Genomic DNA, 12,604 nt, shown 5'->3' with positions numbered 1-12,604 from the left:
AACAAAATCTAAACGACATAATAAAAAGTCAACCGCACCACGGATTCCCAGACAGTCTCCCACACTGGTACTAGCGAGGCGTTAAGCTGTGTAACTTCTGCGATCTAACGAGAGCAGGCACATTCAGCTTAGAATGGCAATTGACATTAAATGCTTTAATCCATAGTCCTTTTTAATCGATTGTGAAACAAAATCTAAACGACATAATAAAAAGTCAACCGCACCACGGATTCCCAGACAGTCTCCCACACTGGTACTAGCGAGGCCTTAAGCTGTGTAACTTCTGCAATCTGACAAGAGCAGGCACATTCAGCTTAGAATGGCCTTTGACATTAAAAGCCTTAATCCATAGTCCTATTTAATCTATTGTGAAACAAAATCTAAACAACATAATAAAAAGTCAACCGCACCATGGATTCCCAGACAGTCTCCCACACTGGCACTAAGCAGGCCTTAAGCTGTGTAACTTCTGCGATCTGACGAGAGCAGGGACATTCAGCTTAGAATGGCCATTGACATTAAAGGCTTTAATCCATAGTCCTTTTTAATCGATTGTGAAACAAAATCTAAACGACATAATAAAAATTCAACCGCACCACGGATTCCCAGACAGTCTCCCACACTGGTACTAGTGAGGCCTTAAGCTGTGTAACTTCTGCATTCTGACCAGAGCAGGCACATTCAGCTTAGAATGGCCATTGACGTTAAATGCTTTAATCCATAGTCCTATTTAATCTATTGTGAAACAAAATCTAAACGACATAATAAAAAGTCAACCGCACCACGGATTCCCAGACAGTCTCCCACACTGGTACTAGCGAGGCCTTAAGCTGTGTAACTTCTGCGATCTGACGAGAGCAGGCACATTCAGCTTAGAATGGCCATTGACATTAAATGCTTTAATCCATAGTACTTTTTAATCGATTGTGAAACAAAATCTAAACGACATAATAAAAAGTCAACCGCACCACGGATTCCCAGACAGTCTCCCACACTGGTACTAGCGAGGCCTTAAGCTGTGTAACTTCTGCGATCTGACGAGAGCAGGCACATTCCGCTTAGAATGGCCATTGACATCAAAAAATGCTTTAATCCATAGTCCTTTTTAATCGATTGTGAAACAAAATCTAAACGACATAATAAAAAGTCAACCGCACGACGGATTCCCAGACAGTCTCCCACACTGGTACTAGCGAGGCCTTAAGCTGTGTAACTTCCGCGATCTGACGAGAGCAGGCACATTCAGCTTAGAATGGCCATTGACATTAAATGCTTTAATCCATAGTCCTATTTAATCTATTGTGAAACAAAATCTAAACAACATAATAAAAAGTCAACCGCACCACGGATTCCCAGACAGTCTCCCACACTGGTACTAGCGAGGCCTTAAGCTGTGTAACTTCTGCGATCTGACGAGAGCAGGGACATTCAGCTTAGAATGGCCATTGACATTAAAGGCTTTAATCCATAGTCCTTTTTAATCGATTGTGAAACAAAATCTAAACGACATCATAAAAATTCAACCGCACCACGGATTCCCAGACAGTCTCCCACACTGGTACTAGCGAGGCCTTAAGCTGTGTAACTTCTGCGTTCTGACGAAAGCAGGGACATTCAGCTTAGAATGGCCATTGACATTAAATCCTTTAATCCATAGTCCTTTTTAATCAATTGTGAAACAAAATCTAAACGACATAATAAAAATTAAACCGCACCACCGATTCCCAGACAGTCTCCCACACTGGTACTAGCGAGGCCTTAAGCTGTGTAACTTCTGCGATCTGACGAGAGCAGGCACATTCAGCTTAGAATGGCCATTGACATTAAACGCCTTAATCCATAGTCCTATTTAATCTATTGTGAAATAAAATCTAAACAACATAATAAAAAGTCAACCGCACCACGGATTCCCAGACAGTCTCCCACACTGGTACTAGCGAGGCCTTTAGCTGTGTAACTTCTGCGATCTGACGAGAGCAGGCACATTCAGCTTAGAATGGCCATTGACATTAAATGCTTTAATCCATAGTCCTTTTTAATCGATTGTGAAACAAAATCTAAACGACATAATAAAAAGTCAACCGCACCACGGATTCCCAGACAGCCTCCCACACTGGTACTAGCGAGGCCTTAAGCTGTGTAACTTCTGCGATCTGACGAGAGCAGGCACATTCAGCTTAGAATGGCCATTGACATTAAATGCTTTAATCCATAGTCCTTTTTAATCGATTGTGAAACAAAATCTAAACGACATAATAAAAAGTCAACCGCACCACGGATTTCCAGACAGTCTCCCACACTGGTACTAGCGAGGCCTTAAGCTGTGTAACTTCTGCGATCTGACGAGAGCAGGCACATTCAGCTTAGAATGGCCATTGACACTAAATGCTTTAATCCATAGTCCTTTTTAATCGATTGTGAAACAAAATCTAAACGACATAATAAAAATTCAACCGCACCACGGTTTCCCAGACAGTCTCCCACACTGGTACTAGCGAGGCCTTAAGCTGTGTAACTTCTGCGTTCTGACGAGAGCAGGCACATTCAGCTTAGAATGGCCATTGGCGTTAAATGTTTTAATCCATAGTCCTATTTAATCTATTGTGAAACAAAATCTAAACGACATAATAAAAAGTCAGCCGCACCACGGATTCCCAGACAGTCTCCCACACTGGTACTAGCGAGTCCTTAAGCTGTGTAACTTCTGCGATCTGACGAGAGCAGGCACATTCAGCTTAGAATGGCCATTGACATTAAATGCTTTAATCCATAGTCCTTTTTATTCGATTGTGAAACAAAATCTAAACGACATAATAAAAAGTCAACCGCACCACCGATTCCCAGACAGTCTCCCACACTGGTACTAGCGAGGCCTTAAGCTGTGTAACTTCTGCGATCTGACGAGAGCAGGCACATTCAGCTTAGAATGGCCATTGACATTAAAAGCCTTAATCCATAGTCCTATTTAATCTATTGTGAAATAAAATCTAAACAACATAATAAAAGTCAACCGCACCACGGATTCCCAGACAGTCTCCCACACTGGTACTAGCGAGGCCTTAAGCTGTGTAACTTCTGCGATCTGCCGAGAGCAGGCACATTCAGCTTAGAATGGCCATTGACATTAAATGCTTTAATCCATAGTCCTATTTAATCTATTGTGAAACAAAATCTAAACGACATAATAAAAAGTCAACCGCACCACGGATTCCCAGACAGTCTCCCACACTGGTACTAGCGAGGCCTTAAGCTGTGTAACTTCTGCGATCTGACAAGAGCAGGCACATTCAGCTTAGAATGGCCATTGACACTAAATGCTTTAATCCATAGTCCTTTTTAATCGATTTTGAAACAAAATCTAAACGACATAATAAAAAGGCAACCGCACCACGGATTCCCAGACAGTCTCCCACACTGGTACTAGCGAGGCCTTAAGCTGTGTAACTTCTGCGATCTGACGAGAGCAGGGACATTCAGCTTAGAATGGCCATTGACATTTAATGCTTTAATCCATAGTCCTTTTTAATCGATTGTGAAACAAAATCTAAACGACATAATAAAAATTCAACCGCACCACAGATTCCCAGACAGTCTCCCACACTGGTACTAGCGAGGCCTTAAGCTGTGTAACTTCTGCGTTCTGACTAGAGCAGGCACATTCAGCTTAGAATGGCCATTGGCGTTAAATGTTTTAATCCATAGTCCTATTTAATCTATTGTGAAACAAAATCTAAACGACATAATAAGAAGTCAGCCGCACCACGGATTCCCAGACAGTCTCCCACACTGGTACTAGCGAGGCCTTAAGCTGTGTAACTTCTGCGATCTGACGAGAGCAGGCACATTCAGCTTAGAATGGCCATTGACATTAAATGCTTTAATCCATAGTCCTTTTTAATCGATTGTGAAACAAAATCTAAACGACATAATAAAAAGAAAACCGCACCACGGATTCCCAGACAGTCTCCCACACTGGTACTAGCGAGGCCTTAAGCTGTGCAACTTCTGTGATCTGGCGAGAGCAGGGACATTCAGCTTAGAATGGCCATTGACATTAAATGCTTTAATCCATAGTCCTTTTTAATCGATTGTGAAACAAAATCTAAACGACATAATAAAAAGTCAACCGCACCACGGATTCCCAGACAGTCTCCCACACTTGTACTAGCGAGGCCTTAAGCTGTGCAACTTCTGCGATCTGACGAGAGCAGGGACATTCAGCTTAGAATGGCCATTGACGTTAAATGCTTTAATCCATAGTCCTATTTAATCTATTGTGAAACAAAATCTAAACGACATAATAAAAAGTCAACTGCACCACGGATTCCCAGACAGTCTCCCACACTAGTACTAGCGAGGCGTTAAGCTGTGTAACTTCTGCGATCTAACGAGAGCAGGCACATTCAGCTTAGAATGGCCATTGGCATTAAATGCTTTAATCCATAGTCCTTTTTAATCGATTGTAAAACAAAATCTAAACGACATAATAAAAAGTCAAACGCACCACAGATTCCCAGACAGTCTCCCACACTGGTACTAGCGAGGCCTTAAGCTGTGTAACTTCTGCGATCTGACGAGAGCATTCACATTCAGCTTAGAATGGCCATTGACATCAAAAAATGCTTTAATCCATAGTCCTTTTTAATCGATTGTGAAACAAAATCTAAACGACATAATAAAAAGTCAACCGCACCACGGATTCCCAGACTGGTACTAACGAGGCCTTAATCTGTGTAACTTCTGCAATCTGACGAGAGCAGGGACATTAAGCTTAGAATGGCCATTGACATTAAATGCTTTAATCCATAGTCCTTTTTAATCGATTGTGAAACAAAATCTAAACGACATAATAAAAATTCAACCGCACCACGGATTCCCAGACAGTCTCCCACACTGGTACTAGCGAGGCCTTAAGCTGTGTAATTTCTGCGATCTGACGAGAGCATGCACATTCAGCTTAGAATGGCCATTGACGTTAAATGCTTTAATCCATAGTCCTATTTAATCTATTGTGAAACAAAATCTAAACGACATTATAAAAAGTCAACCGCACCACGGATTCCCAGACAGTCTCCCACACTGGTACTAGCGAGGCGTTAAGCTGTTTAACTTCTGCGACCTAACGAGAGCAGGCACATTCAGCTTAGAATGGCCATTAACATTAAATGCTTTAATCCATAGTCCTTTTTAATCGATTGTGAAACAAAATCTAAACGACATAATAAAAAGTCAACCAACCACGGATTCCCAGACAGTCTCCCACACTGGTACTAGCGAGGCCTTAAGCTGTGTAACTTCTGCGATCTGACGATAGCAGGGACATTCAGCTTAGAATGGCCATTGACATTAAATGCTTTAATCCATAGTCCTTTTTAATCGATTGTGAAACAAAATCTAAACGACATAATAAAAAGTCAACCGCACCACGGATTCCCAGACAGTCTGCCACACTGGTACTAGCGAGGCCTTAAGCTGTGTAACTTCTGCGATCTGACGAGAGCAGGGACATTCAGCTTAGAATGGCCATTGACATTAAATGCTTTAATCCATAGTCCTTTTTAATCGATTGTGTAACAAAATCTAAACGACATAATAAAAAGTCAACCGCACCACGGATTCCCAGACAGTCTCCCACACTGGTACTAGCGAGGCCTTAAGCTGTGTAACTTCTGCGATCTGACGAGAGCAGGCACATTCAGCTTAGAATGGCCATTGACTTTAAAAGCCTTAATCCATAGTCCTATTTAATCTATTGTGAAACAAAATCTAAACAACATAATAAAAATTCAATTACACCACGGATTCATAGACAGTCTCCCACACTGGTACTAGCGAGGCCTTAAGCTGTGTAACTTCTGCGTTCGGACGAGAGCAGGCACATTCAGCTTAGAATGGCCATTGACGTTAAATGCTTTAATCCACAGTCCTATTTAATCTATTGTGAAAAAAAATCTAAACGACATAATAAAAAGTCAACCGCACCACGGATTCCCAGACAGTCTCCCACACTGGTACTAGTGAGGCGTTAAGCTGTGTAACTTCTGCGATCTAACGAGAGCAGGCACATTCAGCTTAGAATGGCCATTGACAGCAAATGCTTTAATCCATAGTCCTTTTTAATCGATTGTGAAACAAAATCTAAACGACATAATAAAAAGTCAACCGCACCACGGATTCCCAGACAGTCTCCCACACTGATACTAGTGAGGCCTTAAGCTGTGTAATTTCTGCGTTCTGACGAGAGCAGGCACATTCAGCTTAGAATGGCCATTGACGTTAAATGCTTTAATCCATAGTCCTATTTAATCTATTGTGAAACAAAATCTAAACAACATAATAAAAGTCAACCGCACCACGGATTCCCAGACAGTCTCCCACACTGGTACTAGCGAGGCCTTAAGCTGTGTAACTTCTGCGATCTGCCGAGAGCAGGCACATTCAGCTTAGAATGGCCATTGACATTAAATGCTTTAATCCATAGTCCTATTTAATCTATTGTGAAACAAAATCTAAACGACATAATAAAAAGTCAACCGCACCACGGATTCCCAGACAGTCTCCCACACTGGTACTAGCGAGGCCTTAAGCTGTGTAACTTCTGCGATCTGACGAGAGCAGGCACATTCAGCTTAGAATGGCCATTGACATTAAATGCATTAATCCATAGTCCTTTTTAATCGATTGTGAAACAAAATCTAAACGACATAATAAAAAGTCAACCGCACCACGGATTCCCAGACAGTCTCCCACACTGGTACTAGCGAGGCCTTAAGCTGTGTAACTTCTGCGATCTGACAAGAGCAGGCACATTCAGCTTAGAATGGCCATTGACACTAAATGCTTTAATCCATAGTCCTTTTTAATCGATTTTGAAACAAAATCTAAACGACATAATAAAAAGGCAACCGCACCACGGATTCCCAGACAGTCTCCCACACTGGTACTAGCGAGGCCTTAAGCTGTGTAACTTCTGCGATCTGACGAGAGCAGGGACATTCAGCTTAGAATGGCCATTGACATTTAATGCTTTAATCCATAGTCCTTTTTAATCGATTGTGAAACAAAATCTAAACGACATAATAAAAATTCAACCGCACCACAGATTCCCAGACAGTCTCCCACACTGGTACTAGCGAGGCCTTAAGCTGTGTAACTTCTGCGATCTGACGAGAGCAGGCACATTCAGCTTAGAATGGCCATTGACATTAAATGTTTTAATCCATAGTCCTATTTAATCTATTGTGAAACAAAATCTAAACGACATAATAAGAAGTCAGCCGCACCACGGATTCCCAGACAGTCTCCCACACTGGTACTAGCGAGGCCTTAAGCTGTGTAACTTCTGCGATCTGACGAGAGCAGGCACATTCAGCTTAGAATGGCCATTGACATTAAATGCTTTAATCCATAGTCCTTTTTAATCGATTGTGAAACAAAATCTAAACGACATAATAAAAAGAAAACCGCACCACGGATTCCCAGACAGTCTCCCACACTGGTACTAGCGAGGCCTTAAGCTGTGCAACTTCTGTGATCTGGCGAGAGCAGGGACATTCAGCTTAGAATGGCCATTGACATTAAATGCTTTAATCCATAGTCCTTTTTAATCGATTGTGAAACAAAATCTAAACGACATAATAAAAAGTCAACCGCACCACGGATTCCCAGACAGTCTCCCACACTTGTACTAGCGAGGCCTTAAGCTGTGCAACTTCTGCGATCTGACGAGAGCAGGGACATTCAGCTTAGAATGGCCATTGACGTTAAATGCTTTAATCCATAGTCCTATTTAATCTATTGTGAAACAAAATCTAAACGACATAATAAAAAGTCAACTGCACCACGGATTCCCAGACAGTCTCCCACACTAGTACTAGCGAGGCGTTAAGCTGTGTAACTTCTGCGATCTAACGAGAGCAGGCACATTCAGCTTAGAATGGCCATTGGCATTAAATGCTTTAATCCATAGTCCTTTTTAATCGATTGTAAAACAAAATCTAAACGACATAATAAAAAGTCAAACGCACCACAGATTCCCAGACAGTCTCCCACACTGGTACTAGCGAGGCCTTAAGCTGTGTAACTTCTGCGATCTGACGAGAGCATTCACATTCAGCTTAGAATGGCCATTGACATCAAAAAATGCTTTAATCCATAGTCCTTTTTAATCGATTGTGAAACAAAATCTAAACGACATAATAAAAAGTCAACCGCACCACGGATTCCCAGACTGGTACTAACGAGGCCTTAATCTGTGTAACTTCTGCAATCTGACGAGAGCAGGGACATTAAGCTTAGAATGGCCATTGACATTAAATGCTTTAATCCATAGTCCTTTTTAATCGATTGTGAAACAAAATCTAAACGACATAATAAAAATTCAACCGCACCACGGATTCCCAGACAGTCTCCCACACTGGTACTAGCGAGGCCTTAAGCTGTGTAATTTCTGCGATCTGACGAGAGCATGCACATTCAGCTTAGAATGGCCATTGACGTTAAATGCTTTAATCCATAGTCCTATTTAATCTATTGTGAAACAAAATCTAAACGACATTATAAAAAGTCAACCGCACCACGGATTCCCAGACAGTCTCCCACACTGGTACTAGCGAGGCGTTAAGCTGTTTAACTTCTGCGACCTAACGAGAGCAGGCACATTCAGCTTAGAATGGCCATTAACATTAAATGCTTTAATCCATAGTCCTTTTTAATCGATTGTGAAACAAAATCTAAACGACATAATAAAAAGTCAACCAACCACGGATTCCCAGACAGTCTCCCACACTGGTACTAGCGAGGCCTTAAGCTGTGTAACTTCTGCGATCTGACGATAGCAGGGACATTCAGCTTAGAATGGCCATTGACATTAAATGCTTTAATCCATAGTCCTTTTTAATCGATTGTGAAACAAAATCTAAACGACATAATAAAAAGTCAACCGCACCACGGATTCCCAGACAGTCTGCCACACTGGTACTAGCGAGGCCTTAAGCTGTGTAACTTCTGCGATCTGACGAGAGCAGGGACATTCAGCTTAGAATGGCCATTGACATTAAATGCTTTAATCCATAGTCCTTTTTAATCGATTGTGTAACAAAATCTAAACGACATAATAAAAAGTCAACCGCACCACGGATTCCCAGACAGTCTCCCACACTGGTACTAGCGAGGCCTTAAGCTGTGTAACTTCTGCGATCTGACGAGAGCAGGCACATTCAGCTTAGAATGGCCATTGACTTTAAAAGCCTTAATCCATAGTCCTATTTAATCTATTGTGAAACAAAATCTAAACAACATAATAAAAATTCAATTACACCACGGATTCATAGACAGTCTCCCACACTGGTACTAGCGAGGCCTTAAGCTGTGTAACTTCTGCGTTCGGACGAGAGCAGGCACATTCAGCTTAGAATGGCCATTGACGTTAAATGCTTTAATCCACAGTCCTATTTAATCTATTGTGAAAAAAAATCTAAACGACATAATAAAAAGTCAACCGCACCACGGATTCCCAGACAGTCTCCCACACTGGTACTAGTGAGGCGTTAAGCTGTGTAACTTCTGCGATCTAACGAGAGCAGGCACATTCAGCTTAGAATGGCCATTGACAGCAAATGCTTTAATCCATAGTCCTTTTTAATCGATTGTGAAACAAAATCTAAACGACATAATAAAAAGTCAACCGCACCACGGATTCCCAGACAGTCTCCCACACTGATACTAGTGAGGCCTTAAGCTGTGTAATTTCTGCGTTCTGACGAGAGCAGGCACATTCAGCTTAGAATGGCCATTGACGTTAAATGCTTTAATCCATAGTCCTATTTAATCTATTGTGAAACAAAATCTAAACGACATAATAAAAAGTCAACCGCACCACGGATTCCCAGACAGTCTCCCACACTGGTACTAGCGAGGCCTTAAGCTGTGTAACTTCTGCGATCTGACGAGAGCAGGCACATTCAGCTTAGAATGGCCATTGACATTAAATGCTTTAATCCATAGTCTTTTTTAATCGATTGTGAAACAAAATCTAAACGACATAATAAAAAGTCAACCGCACCACGGATTCCCAGTCAGTCTCCCACACTGGTACTAGCGAGGCCTTAAGCTGTGTAACTTCTGCGATCTGACGAGAGCAGGCACATTCAGCTTAGAATGGCCATTGACATTAAATTCCTTAATCCATAGTCCTTTTTAATCGATTGTGAAACAAAATCTAAACGACATAATAAAAAGTCAACCGCACCACGGATTCCCAGACAGTCTCCCACACTGGTACTAGCGAGGCCTTAAGCTGTGTAACTTCTGCGATCTGACGAGAGCAGGGACATTCAGCTTAGAATGGCCATTGACGTTAAATGCTTTAATCCATAGTCCTTTTTAATCGATTGTGAAACAAAATCTAAACGACATAATAAAAAGTCAACCGCACCACGGATTCCCAGACAGTCTCACACACTGGTACTAGCGAGGCCTTAAGCTGTGTAACTTCTGCGATCTGACGAGAGCAGGCACATTCAGCTTAGAATGGCCATTGACATTAAATGCTTTAATCCATAGTCCTTTTTAATCGATTGTGAAACAAAATCTAAACGACATAATAAAAAGTCAACCGCACCACGGATTCCCAGACAGTCTCCCACACTGGTACTAGCGAGGCCTTAAGCTGTGTAACTTCTGCGATCTGACGAGAGCAGGGACATTCAGCTTAGAATGGCCATTGACATTAAATGCTTTAATCCATAGTCCTTTTTAATCGATTGTGAAACAAAATCTAAACGACATAATAAAAATTCAACCGCACCACGGATTCCCAGACAGTCTCCCACACTGGTACTAGCGAGGCCTTAAGCTGTGTAACTTCTGCGATCTGACGAGAGCAGGCACATTCAGCTTAGAATGGCCATTGACATCAAATTCTTTAATCCATAGTCCTTTTTAATCGATTGTGAAACAAAATCTAAACGACATAATAAAAAGTCAACCGCACCACGGATTCCCAGACAGTCTCCCACACTGGTACTAGCGAGGCCTTAAGCTGTGTAACTTCTGCGATCTGACGAGAGCAGGGACATTCAGCTTAGAATGGCCATTGACATTAAATGCTTTAATCCATAGTCCTTTTTAATCGATTGTGAAACAAAATCTAAACGACATAATAAAAATTCAACCGCACCACGGATTCCCAGACAGTCTCCCACACTGGTACTAGCGAGGCGTTAAGCTGTGTAACTTCTGCGATCTAACGAGAGCAGGCACATTCAGCTTAGAATGGCCATTGACATTAAATGCTTCAATCCATAGTCCTTTTTAATCGATTGTGAAACAAAATCTAAACGACATAATAAAAAGTCAACCGCACCACGGATTCCCAGACAGTCTCCCACACTGGTACTAGCGAGGCGTTAAGCTGTGTAACTTCTGCGATCTAACGAGAGCAGGGACATTCAGCTTAGAATGGCCATTGACATTAAAGGCTTTAATCCATAGTCCTTTTTAATCGATTGTGAAACAAAATCTAAACGACATAATAAAAATTCAACCGCACCACGGATTCCCAGACAGTCTCCCACACTGGTACTAGCGAGGCGTTAAGATGTGTAACTTCTGCGATCTAACGAGAGCAGGCACATTCAGCTTAGAATGGCCATTAACATTAAATGCTTTAATCCATAGTCCTTTTTAATCGATTGTGGAACAAAATCTAAACGACATAATAAAAGGTCAACCGCACCACGGATTCCCAGACAGTCTCCAACACTGGTACTAGCGAGGCCTTAAGCTGTGTAACTTCTGCGATCTGACGAGAGCAGGCACATTCAGCTTAGAATGGCCATTGACATTAAATGCTTTAATCCATAGTCCTTTTTAATCGATTGTGAAACAAAATCTAAACGACATAATAAAAATTCAACCGCACCACGGATTCCCAGACAGTCTCCCACACTGGTACTAGCGAGGCCTTAAGCTGTGTAACTTCTGCGATCTGACGAGATCAGGCACATTCAGCTTAGAATGGCCATTGACATCAAATTCTTTAATCCATAGTCCTTTTTAATCGATTGTGAAACAAAATCTAAACGACATAATAAAAAGTCAACCGCACCACGGATTCCCAGACAGTCTCCCACACTGGTACTAGCGAGGCCTTAAGCTGTGTAACTTCTGCGATCTGACGAGAGCAGGGACATTCAGCTTAGAATGGCCATTGTCATTAAATGCTTTAATCCATAGTCCTTTTTAATCGATTGTGAAACAAAATCTAAACGACATAATAAAAATTCAACCGCACCACGGGTTCCCAGACAGTCTCCCACACTGGTACTAGCGAGGCGTTAAGCTGTGTAACTTCTGCGATCTAACGAGAACAGGCACATTCAGCTTAGAATGGCCATTGACATTAAATGCTTTAATCCATAGTCCTTTTTAATCGATTGTGAAACAAAATCTAAACGACATAATAAAAAGTCAACCGCACCACGGATTCCCAGACAGTCTCCCACACTGGTACTAGCGAAGCGTTAAGCTGTGTAACTTCTGCGATCTAACGAGAGCAGGGACATTCAGCTTAGAATGGCCATTGACATTAAAGGCTTTAATC

General features: G+C 41.8%; 55 pseudogenes; all 55 read right to left on the bottom strand.

Moving 5' to 3' along the window:
• Positions 1 to 26: 26 nt before the first annotated feature.
• Positions 27 to 145, bottom strand: LOC142669600 (5S ribosomal RNA; annotated as a pseudogene).
• Positions 146 to 398: 253 nt separating this feature from the next.
• On the bottom strand, positions 399 to 517 carry LOC142670292 (5S ribosomal RNA; annotated as a pseudogene).
• A 253-nt stretch (positions 518 to 770) lies between these two features.
• LOC142669456 (5S ribosomal RNA) lies at positions 771 to 889 on the bottom strand (annotated as a pseudogene).
• Positions 890 to 956: 67 nt separating this feature from the next.
• Positions 957 to 1,075, bottom strand: LOC142669209 (5S ribosomal RNA; annotated as a pseudogene).
• A 70-nt stretch (positions 1,076 to 1,145) lies between these two features.
• Positions 1,146 to 1,264, bottom strand: LOC142669850 (5S ribosomal RNA; annotated as a pseudogene).
• Positions 1,265 to 1,331: 67 nt separating this feature from the next.
• Positions 1,332 to 1,450, bottom strand: LOC142670420 (5S ribosomal RNA; annotated as a pseudogene).
• A 67-nt stretch (positions 1,451 to 1,517) lies between these two features.
• On the bottom strand, positions 1,518 to 1,636 carry LOC142669628 (5S ribosomal RNA; annotated as a pseudogene).
• A 67-nt stretch (positions 1,637 to 1,703) lies between these two features.
• Positions 1,704 to 1,822, bottom strand: LOC142670154 (5S ribosomal RNA; annotated as a pseudogene).
• Positions 1,823 to 1,889: 67 nt separating this feature from the next.
• Positions 1,890 to 2,008, bottom strand: LOC142670517 (5S ribosomal RNA; annotated as a pseudogene).
• A 67-nt stretch (positions 2,009 to 2,075) lies between these two features.
• Positions 2,076 to 2,194, bottom strand: LOC142670639 (5S ribosomal RNA; annotated as a pseudogene).
• Positions 2,195 to 2,261: 67 nt separating this feature from the next.
• On the bottom strand, positions 2,262 to 2,380 carry LOC142669210 (5S ribosomal RNA; annotated as a pseudogene).
• A 67-nt stretch (positions 2,381 to 2,447) lies between these two features.
• On the bottom strand, positions 2,448 to 2,566 carry LOC142669491 (5S ribosomal RNA; annotated as a pseudogene).
• Positions 2,567 to 2,633: 67 nt separating this feature from the next.
• On the bottom strand, positions 2,634 to 2,752 carry LOC142670135 (5S ribosomal RNA; annotated as a pseudogene).
• Positions 2,753 to 2,819: 67 nt separating this feature from the next.
• Positions 2,820 to 2,938, bottom strand: LOC142669056 (5S ribosomal RNA; annotated as a pseudogene).
• A 66-nt stretch (positions 2,939 to 3,004) lies between these two features.
• On the bottom strand, positions 3,005 to 3,123 carry LOC142669315 (5S ribosomal RNA; annotated as a pseudogene).
• A 67-nt stretch (positions 3,124 to 3,190) lies between these two features.
• LOC142669227 (5S ribosomal RNA) lies at positions 3,191 to 3,309 on the bottom strand (annotated as a pseudogene).
• Positions 3,310 to 3,376: 67 nt separating this feature from the next.
• LOC142669179 (5S ribosomal RNA) lies at positions 3,377 to 3,495 on the bottom strand (annotated as a pseudogene).
• A 253-nt stretch (positions 3,496 to 3,748) lies between these two features.
• On the bottom strand, positions 3,749 to 3,867 carry LOC142669202 (5S ribosomal RNA; annotated as a pseudogene).
• Positions 3,868 to 4,120: 253 nt separating this feature from the next.
• LOC142670084 (5S ribosomal RNA) lies at positions 4,121 to 4,239 on the bottom strand (annotated as a pseudogene).
• Positions 4,240 to 4,306: 67 nt separating this feature from the next.
• LOC142670110 (5S ribosomal RNA) lies at positions 4,307 to 4,425 on the bottom strand (annotated as a pseudogene).
• A 430-nt stretch (positions 4,426 to 4,855) lies between these two features.
• On the bottom strand, positions 4,856 to 4,974 carry LOC142669857 (5S ribosomal RNA; annotated as a pseudogene).
• A 67-nt stretch (positions 4,975 to 5,041) lies between these two features.
• Positions 5,042 to 5,160, bottom strand: LOC142669681 (5S ribosomal RNA; annotated as a pseudogene).
• A 252-nt stretch (positions 5,161 to 5,412) lies between these two features.
• Positions 5,413 to 5,531, bottom strand: LOC142669418 (5S ribosomal RNA; annotated as a pseudogene).
• Positions 5,532 to 5,598: 67 nt separating this feature from the next.
• LOC142669444 (5S ribosomal RNA) lies at positions 5,599 to 5,717 on the bottom strand (annotated as a pseudogene).
• A 67-nt stretch (positions 5,718 to 5,784) lies between these two features.
• On the bottom strand, positions 5,785 to 5,903 carry LOC142670162 (5S ribosomal RNA; annotated as a pseudogene).
• Positions 5,904 to 5,970: 67 nt separating this feature from the next.
• LOC142669942 (5S ribosomal RNA) lies at positions 5,971 to 6,089 on the bottom strand (annotated as a pseudogene).
• Positions 6,090 to 6,156: 67 nt separating this feature from the next.
• LOC142670623 (5S ribosomal RNA) lies at positions 6,157 to 6,275 on the bottom strand (annotated as a pseudogene).
• Positions 6,276 to 6,341: 66 nt separating this feature from the next.
• Positions 6,342 to 6,460, bottom strand: LOC142669314 (5S ribosomal RNA; annotated as a pseudogene).
• A 67-nt stretch (positions 6,461 to 6,527) lies between these two features.
• LOC142669432 (5S ribosomal RNA) lies at positions 6,528 to 6,646 on the bottom strand (annotated as a pseudogene).
• A 67-nt stretch (positions 6,647 to 6,713) lies between these two features.
• On the bottom strand, positions 6,714 to 6,832 carry LOC142669229 (5S ribosomal RNA; annotated as a pseudogene).
• A 67-nt stretch (positions 6,833 to 6,899) lies between these two features.
• LOC142669178 (5S ribosomal RNA) lies at positions 6,900 to 7,018 on the bottom strand (annotated as a pseudogene).
• A 67-nt stretch (positions 7,019 to 7,085) lies between these two features.
• On the bottom strand, positions 7,086 to 7,204 carry LOC142669453 (5S ribosomal RNA; annotated as a pseudogene).
• A 67-nt stretch (positions 7,205 to 7,271) lies between these two features.
• LOC142669203 (5S ribosomal RNA) lies at positions 7,272 to 7,390 on the bottom strand (annotated as a pseudogene).
• A 253-nt stretch (positions 7,391 to 7,643) lies between these two features.
• Positions 7,644 to 7,762, bottom strand: LOC142670082 (5S ribosomal RNA; annotated as a pseudogene).
• Positions 7,763 to 7,829: 67 nt separating this feature from the next.
• Positions 7,830 to 7,948, bottom strand: LOC142670111 (5S ribosomal RNA; annotated as a pseudogene).
• A 430-nt stretch (positions 7,949 to 8,378) lies between these two features.
• On the bottom strand, positions 8,379 to 8,497 carry LOC142669858 (5S ribosomal RNA; annotated as a pseudogene).
• Positions 8,498 to 8,564: 67 nt separating this feature from the next.
• On the bottom strand, positions 8,565 to 8,683 carry LOC142669680 (5S ribosomal RNA; annotated as a pseudogene).
• Positions 8,684 to 8,935: 252 nt separating this feature from the next.
• Positions 8,936 to 9,054, bottom strand: LOC142669417 (5S ribosomal RNA; annotated as a pseudogene).
• A 67-nt stretch (positions 9,055 to 9,121) lies between these two features.
• LOC142669420 (5S ribosomal RNA) lies at positions 9,122 to 9,240 on the bottom strand (annotated as a pseudogene).
• A 67-nt stretch (positions 9,241 to 9,307) lies between these two features.
• Positions 9,308 to 9,426, bottom strand: LOC142670161 (5S ribosomal RNA; annotated as a pseudogene).
• Positions 9,427 to 9,493: 67 nt separating this feature from the next.
• LOC142669941 (5S ribosomal RNA) lies at positions 9,494 to 9,612 on the bottom strand (annotated as a pseudogene).
• A 67-nt stretch (positions 9,613 to 9,679) lies between these two features.
• LOC142670621 (5S ribosomal RNA) lies at positions 9,680 to 9,798 on the bottom strand (annotated as a pseudogene).
• A 67-nt stretch (positions 9,799 to 9,865) lies between these two features.
• On the bottom strand, positions 9,866 to 9,984 carry LOC142669408 (5S ribosomal RNA; annotated as a pseudogene).
• A 67-nt stretch (positions 9,985 to 10,051) lies between these two features.
• On the bottom strand, positions 10,052 to 10,170 carry LOC142670415 (5S ribosomal RNA; annotated as a pseudogene).
• A 67-nt stretch (positions 10,171 to 10,237) lies between these two features.
• On the bottom strand, positions 10,238 to 10,356 carry LOC142670419 (5S ribosomal RNA; annotated as a pseudogene).
• A 67-nt stretch (positions 10,357 to 10,423) lies between these two features.
• Positions 10,424 to 10,542, bottom strand: LOC142669545 (5S ribosomal RNA; annotated as a pseudogene).
• A 67-nt stretch (positions 10,543 to 10,609) lies between these two features.
• LOC142670418 (5S ribosomal RNA) lies at positions 10,610 to 10,728 on the bottom strand (annotated as a pseudogene).
• Positions 10,729 to 10,795: 67 nt separating this feature from the next.
• On the bottom strand, positions 10,796 to 10,914 carry LOC142669094 (5S ribosomal RNA; annotated as a pseudogene).
• Positions 10,915 to 10,981: 67 nt separating this feature from the next.
• Positions 10,982 to 11,100, bottom strand: LOC142670417 (5S ribosomal RNA; annotated as a pseudogene).
• Positions 11,101 to 11,167: 67 nt separating this feature from the next.
• Positions 11,168 to 11,286, bottom strand: LOC142670226 (5S ribosomal RNA; annotated as a pseudogene).
• A 67-nt stretch (positions 11,287 to 11,353) lies between these two features.
• On the bottom strand, positions 11,354 to 11,472 carry LOC142669999 (5S ribosomal RNA; annotated as a pseudogene).
• A 253-nt stretch (positions 11,473 to 11,725) lies between these two features.
• LOC142670526 (5S ribosomal RNA) lies at positions 11,726 to 11,844 on the bottom strand (annotated as a pseudogene).
• A 67-nt stretch (positions 11,845 to 11,911) lies between these two features.
• LOC142669736 (5S ribosomal RNA) lies at positions 11,912 to 12,030 on the bottom strand (annotated as a pseudogene).
• Positions 12,031 to 12,097: 67 nt separating this feature from the next.
• LOC142669192 (5S ribosomal RNA) lies at positions 12,098 to 12,216 on the bottom strand (annotated as a pseudogene).
• A 253-nt stretch (positions 12,217 to 12,469) lies between these two features.
• Positions 12,470 to 12,588, bottom strand: LOC142670214 (5S ribosomal RNA; annotated as a pseudogene).
• Positions 12,589 to 12,604: the final 16 nt, after the last annotated feature.

Source organism: Rhinoderma darwinii (genome assembly GCF_050947455.1).
Source record: "Rhinoderma darwinii isolate aRhiDar2 chromosome 1 unlocalized genomic scaffold, aRhiDar2.hap1 SUPER_1_unloc_15, whole genome shotgun sequence".
Lineage (NCBI taxonomy): Eukaryota > Metazoa > Chordata > Amphibia > Anura > Rhinodermatidae > Rhinoderma > Rhinoderma darwinii.
The sequence above is the reverse complement of the archived record's forward strand: the minus strand, read 5'-3'. Positions and strand labels throughout refer to the sequence as shown.